Source organism: Ascaphus truei, unplaced genomic scaffold, assembly GCF_040206685.1.
Source record: "Ascaphus truei isolate aAscTru1 unplaced genomic scaffold, aAscTru1.hap1 HAP1_SCAFFOLD_408, whole genome shotgun sequence".
NCBI lineage: Eukaryota > Metazoa > Chordata > Amphibia > Anura > Ascaphidae > Ascaphus > Ascaphus truei.
In genome coordinates this window covers 133,985-142,358 of record NW_027456739.1, presented here as the reverse complement: position 1 = coordinate 142,358, position 8,374 = coordinate 133,985, and positions in this window count along the sequence as shown.

The window sequence follows — 8,374 nt, the reverse complement described above, 5'->3', positions numbered from 1 at the left end:
AGGGTGGGGGCAACGGTATGTGGGTAGGCCTCCCTTGTGGGTAGTGGGAGAGGGTGGTTAGGCCTCACGGGGTGGGCCATTGGCAGTGAGGCGCTGCATTATACTGTATGCACATCGGGATCCCCTCCCCCTCCCCACATTTACATGAACTGCACTCACAGGAACACAGGCAGGGATATTTAACAGACACATTAGGGGAGGGGGCCTTACACAGATTACAGTCAAGGCAGGGAGATTTAACAGACACATTAGGGGGAGGGGGCCTTACACAGATTAAAGTCAAGGAGGTGGGGTTTTAACCAAAAGGGAACAGTTATGTTAAAAATATGTATTTAATGTATTTATTGTTGTTTATGTATTTTAAAATACACAGGGGTGTACTGTATGTTGTTTATTGCAATGTTTATTGGGGGCAAATGTCCCCAATAAACATGCTATTCTGCCTTAACCCTTCATTGCCTTAGCGGCTATCAGCTATGGTAATGAAGCAGCATTTCTGTATTTTAATAATATTGTGCAGGAGCAGGGGGTCCCCTGAGCTTTGATTTGTGGCTCAGGGAACCCCTTGCTCACTGTACAATATTATTAAAAATACATTCATGCCTATAGTATCATTGATGTGCATATACAATATGTGTATGTTAGGGGTCATAGGGGTTGTTGTTATACAGTATATATATATATATATATATATATATATATATATATATATATATATTATATATATATATATATATATATATATACTGCATTACAATTCATGAATTTATGCCATCTGGTGGACACGCGAAGCATTGCAGCCTATTATCTCCTGAACCATTATCAATTAACACATCAACCACGCGTCAGCCGGGCATGACCCGTGGCTGGGAAAGCAAAAGGAACGCGGCATGCTCCGGGTGAACAGCGTTGCATTCCAGGAACAAGCCAGGGAAAAAACGGTGATTTGTTAGAATAAAGTCTGCCGCAGCAGTAGCAGCATAGCCAAATTAATTTAAAACACATCAAATCAAGCTTTTAAAATAACACAATTTCTTACCCTGTATGTATATATCTCTCTAGACATATATACATACATACATACAGTGGCAAGAACTGATATACCACAAATAAATAAATACACATGTTAAAAAAAACTTTAAAAAAATTTACAAGCACAATTATAATACATTTCTTTAGTTCACTTACCATTACTTGGCCCACCGACTCCCGTTGAACAGCTTACTCACGTACAAAACCACCAGGCACAGGAACCCATAAAATAAAAAACCATAAAAAAAATAAACATTAAACAAAAAATCCAAATCAATCACGGGTCTTCTACTTGTAATCCATCTTCATCTGTATTCTTCTTTCTTCTACCTTCTTCCGGGGTCTTCTTCCATCTTCGGCCACGCCCTGGTCTTCTTTCTTCTGTAGGAAGTTCTTCTCCTCGGCGTCTTGCTTCAAAATGAGACGACATAGGCATAACCCTTCTACATTAATTTGTATATTGGTTCATCATGTGTGTGTATCTCTCTCTGTGTGTGTGTGTGTGTGTGTGTGTGTGTGTGTGTGTGTGTGTGTGTGTGTGTGTGTGTGTGTGTGTGTGTGTGTGTGTGTGTGTGTGTGTGTGTGTGTGTGTGTGTGTGTGTGTGTGTATATATATATACTGTATATATATATATATATACTGTATATATATATATATATATATATATTATATATATATATATATATATATATATATATATATATGAAAAAATCATCTCAGTTGGCACACTGTAAACAAAAGTAAGATGCTGATGCTAGCCCCATATGCACATGTAAAAAGTAGATTTTACCAGATTGGAGTCCGGAAAAAACGAGACAGCACACAGTCCAGTAGTTCCAATGAAGTTGTATTCAAAGTAACATGGCACCATATCCAACGTTTCGGTCCACTCAACGTGACCTTCCTCAGGGACGTGCAATAAGTGAATGCTAGTCCACCACCTTATATACCCAAACTAATCAAAAATAAAATTAAACTCACCCGTGCAGGGGCAACATTGCCCGCGAAACCGCGCCGCTGTGACACACATACAAATGCTGGAACGCATCGCCATCTTGGATTCTCTGATGTGAATCAGCCTGTTAAACTACGGTGGCCTCAATGGTCCACCCGTAGGCACAATCGCGCATGCGCGGGCTCCCAATGCCGTGACCCGCAGTGTACTGCTGGAACGCACCGCCATATTGCATCCCAAGATGTTACCTCATGAACTAGCTACGGTGGCCCGAATGGTACATATGGCCACTGTAGTGGCGGTTCGCGCATGCGCGAAGCTCCCCCGGCGGCTCAGTGAGCACAATACATCACAATGCAGGATCTTTACTGTTTTTAAGCTAGCCCCACTGCGCACATAAGGGCACCCTCACATGTACACCACCTCAAGTACATATAAGGGGTTCTAACAAAATAAATGCTATAGGGAAGGGCACCTAACAAATGGGACCTTATTGAGAAAGCTCATATGCTAAGGCTCAATGAAGCAAATAATGTTGTGTGTTATTATTGCTTTAAAAAATGCTCAAAAGGACCAGTTCCAGCATGAGAACGCGTAGCACACACAGCAAACATACATAAACCAATTTACCACCACACATGTGAAACACTATGTGCATCGCTGTAAGATATATTGTTATTACTGTCCCACTATAATAAATACTATAATTACAACGACTAATAAAGTCTAAAATCGAAAACCAGATATCATGTATAGTCAAACCAATTTCCTCTAAATTAGAGCGACCGATGGGCTTATAGCATATGTGACTAATGAGACAACTTGTGATGGGCAAGAATGTGTCCATCCGAGGACAATATACATACTGCACTCCGTGGTCAAACTCTGTCCTAAAGACAACCTGTGACCAACAAGGCATATTTAAACGATATGTCAGATGTTCTACAGTCTCAAATACAACATGTAATATCTACGGTCTCGAAGCGGGACATCATAAACTATCTTGATGCATACATTAAAACCATTACGTGATGAAGTGAAAATAACAATACATAGGCACATATGGAAATAACACCTGAAAACGTAATGCAGAAATATTACAGAAGGAACAATGACATACAAAATTGCACAACAACACAACAGTAAACAATTGTACACTACCACAAAATATCATAGTCCAGATGTCATTCATAAGAAACATCCTAGCGAAAAATCTTCGTTTAAGCCAAAAGGGGCCACTGTTTTTAATTCAAAGATGTGTCTTGCTTCGCTTTGCAACAAAGTCTGTTTCTATCACCCCCTCGTGTAGGCGCTCGGATCTGTGAGATTGGCATACACCTAAACGTTGCCAGTGAATGCTTAAAGTCCCTGAAATGTTTGGCAACAGGGAGACATTTGAACTCCAAATCCTTGGCGTCCGTGGACAATGCTTTACGAATTGTAGAACGATGGATGGCTATGCGTTCTTTAAGCATTCGCACTGTCTTCCCAATATACAGTAAACCACAGGGACATTTAATCAAATATATAACAAATTTAGATTCACAATTCAGATGTTGGTGAATTTTGATTTTGGTCCCATTGTGTGGATGGCAATAGAAAGACCCCACTTGCATATATTGGCAGTTCGTGCAACCCTTACACCTGTAGGCCCCAGGTTTTTGGGTTAACCAAGTTTTGTCCTTGCCATATTTGTCAGCTGGATCTGCCTGCGTGATCATGTCCCCAATAGACGGACCACGGCGAAAACAAAACAAGGGGGGTTCACGAAAAAAATTGCCTATTTTGTCATCATTAGCTAAAACATGCCAATTATCTCTAATGCCACGTTGTATGCATGGGGACGCAGTGCTGAATGTACTTATAACATTGAATCTTGAGCTTGTTGTTTGCTCTCCCAGTTCGGTGTTAGTATAATCCGCATTATCCAACCGGATCACACGATCCAATGCATCTTTGACGTCGACCGGACTGTAACCTCGCTCTAGGAACCTGTTAGCCATGTTGATGAGAGCAGGTTCCAACTCATTGTGATCACTAGTGATTCGCTTCACTCGTAGTAGCTGGGAAAATGGGAGCCCCTTTTTCAACGGGGCCGGGTGGTGGCTTGTGGCATAAAGCAGTGTGTTCTTGTCAGTTATTTTTTGATATAGCCTAGTGGCCAATTTGTCACCTGCTTTGTATACCATCGTATCCAAGAATGGAATTTCAAGTTCACTGTAACACAGTGTAAAACGTATCTTTGATGGAATATCGTTAAGACGGTTCACAAAGTCCTGTAATTCCACAGTAGAGCCACTCCAAACAATAAAAATATCGTCAATGTAGCGTAAGAACTTTCTGATGTAATGTGCATTGGGCGCATCGCATAAGATGTGGGTTTGCTCATACATGTCCATGTAAAGGTTCGCATATGATGGGGCCATGTTTGAGCCCATGGCTGTCCCACTGAGTTGGAGATAATACGAATTTTCAAACCTAAAATTTTTTTTGTTTAGGATGACTTCTATCAGGAGCAGTAAGAATTCAGACGGAGGTCCAGTCTGCAACGTGCTTGTTATCAACTTTCTTCTGATAGCCTCCAACCCCTCTTTGTGCGGAATGTTCGTATAAAGACTTGCTACATCGAGGGTAGCTAATATGCACCCAGATGGATCAAATGCTAGATCGTTAATATGCTCCATGAAATTGGTAGTGTCCTTGACAAACGTAGCCATGCCCGCCACCAACGGTTGTAAATAAAAATCCACGTATTGCGAAATCGGATGGCATAGTGATGTCCGAGCCGAGATGATTGGTCGACCTGGTGGATGTGTGGTAGATTTGTGAATCTTGGGGATCGTATACATGACAGGTATTCTAGGGTGCTGCTGGGTAAGGAAACCGCCGGTATCTTCCGAGATCCATCCATTGGATATGCCCATTTGGATAATGGCATCGATTTCCCCTTTATACGCCACAGTGGGATCTTTGCCCAACTGTTTGTACGTTTCAGTGTCTCCCAGTTGGCGCAACACCTCCTCTCTGTAGTAAAGATAATCCAAAATGACGATTCCACCGCCTTTATCAGCGGCCCGGATGATAATACTCTTGTTATTTCTTAAGGACTTGACCGCCAGTCTTTCGTCATTCGTCAGATTGAAGAAGCTGGTTTTCTGTTTCTTGATATTACTTCTTGTAGCTTTACCTAGAAGGTTCATAAATGTTGCAATACTGGGATTAGACACCTGTGGATCAAACGTACTGCGTGGCCTGAAATGGGATCTTGTATAATCAGGTGCTTGATTGGCTTCTGCTTTTGAAAAGAAGTCCTTGAGTTTAAGGTGTCTATTTAATTTAAAGAGGTCCACTTCCCATTTGAATGGGTCTTGCTTATATGTTGGCACGAAGCCAAGACCTTTGTGTAGAACATTTAACTCCGCCGACGAGAGGGTATGTTTGGAAAGATTAAAAATTACCGTTTCCTGGGTTGTTGTTTTGGACCTCTCCCCCTGTTTGGGTGGCGCTCCGGATATCGTCGTCTTGCGGCCTCCTCGCCTAGTTTTCCTCCGGCATCTCCGACTCCTATAGGCGGCTTGGCTCTCCCATCCGGTCCTTGTCCTAAAAAAGAAGGTTCTGCAGACATATTGTCACTGACAGTGTCTGCGGCGTCTGAGAAGTCCGTATCACTGGTGTTGTACCCAGGCTTTCTGTACCCCCCCCCGTCTTCGGCGGGACTGGCCCCTCTGCTGACCTTGCGCACCTGTTGGTGGATCACTTAACCCCAGCAACCATCTGTATACCTTACGATCCTTATAATCTGATTCCACAATTTTGAGTTTCTCTCTCTTATATTTAATGAGATTGTTTCTGTATGTGTCGATGGAGGACTGTATTTTGTCCGTCCAATTTGTTGAAGTGTCAGTTTCTAAAGTTGTTCCATGTTTGGAGTAAATGGTGTCTATCTCTTTTTTGATCTTAATGATTTCCTTACTTGATTGATCAATTACAAGGATAATCAAGTCAAATGCACATTTATTTAATATTGCAATCCATCTTCTACAGAACTCTGGATCTGTTCTCCCTATAGTGGGCTGGTTTTTTATTCTAAACCCACGGGGTAGCAATTTTTCTTTGTGATAATGTGACAGCGTCACACCGTGCAGATAGTAATCAACTTCCCTCTTTTTCAATTTAATCAGGTCATTGTACACGTCACTCACTCTTTCAGGTCCCAAAACAGATTCAAAGGATTCCGTGTAACGGATGCTGGAAATCTCAGCCTCGCTAAAGCTAGCTGATTCAGAGATGGCTGAAAAAACCCCAAACGTGTCTGCAAACTCCTCCATGTTATTTCCTTACGTGGTTAAAACCAACATTCATTTATGGTAAGGCTATTACACGTAAAACATCCACGGAATAGGCCAAAAACGCCGTGGACCACAAACTTTAACCCCTTGCAGGGTACTTCGTATCCTTTTACTGGCAGGTGCCCAACTCATATAGTTACACATGAAAAAATCATCTCAGTTGGCACACTGTAAACAAAAGTAAGATGCTGATGCTAGCCCCATATGCACATGTAAAAAGTAGATTTTACCAGATTGGAGTCCGGAAAAAACGAGACAGCACACAGTCCAGTAGTTCCAATGAAGTTGTATTCAAAGTAACATGGCACCACCTCCAACGTTTCGGTCCACTCAACGTGACCTTCCTCAGGGACGTGCAATAAGTGAATGCTAGTCCACCACCTTATATATCCAAACTAATCAAAAATAAAATTAAACTCACCCGTGCAGGGGCAACATTGCCCGCGAAACCACGCCGCTGTGACACGCATACAAATGCTGGAACGCATCGCCATCTTGGATTCTCTGATGTGAATCAGCCTGTTAAACTACGGTGGCCTCAATGGTCCACCCGTAGGCACAATCGCGCATGCGCGGGCTCCCAATGCCGTGACCCGCAGTGTACTGCTGGAACGCACCGCCATATTGCATCCCAAGATGTTACCTCATGAACTAGCTACGGTGGCCCGAATGGTACATATGGCCACTGTAGTGGCGGTTCGCGCATGCGCGAAGCTCCCCCGGCGGCTCAGTGAGCACAATACATCACAATGCAGGATCTTTACTGTTTTTAAGCTAGCCCCACTGCGCACATAAGGGCACCCTCACATGTACACCACCTCAAGTACATATAAGGGGTTCTAACAAAATAAATGCTATAGGGAAGGGCACCTAACAAATGGGACCATGTGTAACTATACAAATGGGACCATGTGTAACTATATGAGTTGGGCACTTGCCAGTAAAAGGATACGAAGTACCCTGCAAGGGGTTAAAGTTTGTGGTCCACGGCGTTTTTGGCCTATTCCGTGGATGTTTTACGTGTAATAGCCATACCATAAATGAATGTTGGTTTTAACCACGTAAGGAAATAACATGGAGGAGTTTGCAGACACGTTTGGGGTTTTTTCAGCCATCTCTGAATCAGCTAGCTTTCGCGAGGCTGAGATTTCCAGCATCCGTTACACGGAATCCTTTGAATCTGTTTTGGGACCTGAAAGAGCGAGTGACGTGTACAATGACCTGATTAAATTGAAAAAGAGGGAAGTTGATTACTATCTGCACGGTGTGACGCTGTCACATTATCACAAAGAAAAATTGCTACCCCGTGGGTTTAGAATAAAAAACCAGCCCACTATAGGGAGAACAGATCCAGAGTTCTGTAGAAGATGGATTGCAATATTAAATAAATGTGCATTTGACTTGATTATCCTTGTAATTGATCAATCAAGTAAGGAAATCATTAAGATCAAAAAAGAGATAGACACCATTTACTCCAAACATGGAACAACTTTAGAAACTGACACTTCAACAAATTGGACGGACAAAATACAGTCCTCCATCGACACATACAGAAACAATCTCATTAAATATAAGAGAGAGAAACTCAAAATTGTGGAATCAGATTATTAGGATCGTAAGGTATACAGATGGTTGCTGGGGTTAAGTGATCCACCAACAGGTGCGCAAGGTCAGCAGAGGGGCCAGTCCCGCCGAAGACGGGGGGGGTACAGAAAGCCTGGGTACAACACCAGTGATACGGACTTCTCAGACGCCGCAGACACTGTCAGTGACAATATGTCTGCAGAACCTTCTTTTTTAGGACAAGGACCGGATGGGAGAGACAAGCCGCCTATAGGAGTCGGAGATGCCGGAGGAAAACTAGGCGAGGAGGCCGCAAGACGACGATATCCGGAGCGCCACCCAAACAGGGGGAGAGGTCCAAAACAACAACCCAGGAAACGGTAATTTTTAATCTTTCCAAACATACCCTCTCGTCGGCGGAGTTAAATGTTCTACACAAAGGTCTTGGCTTCGTGCCAACATATAAGCAAGACC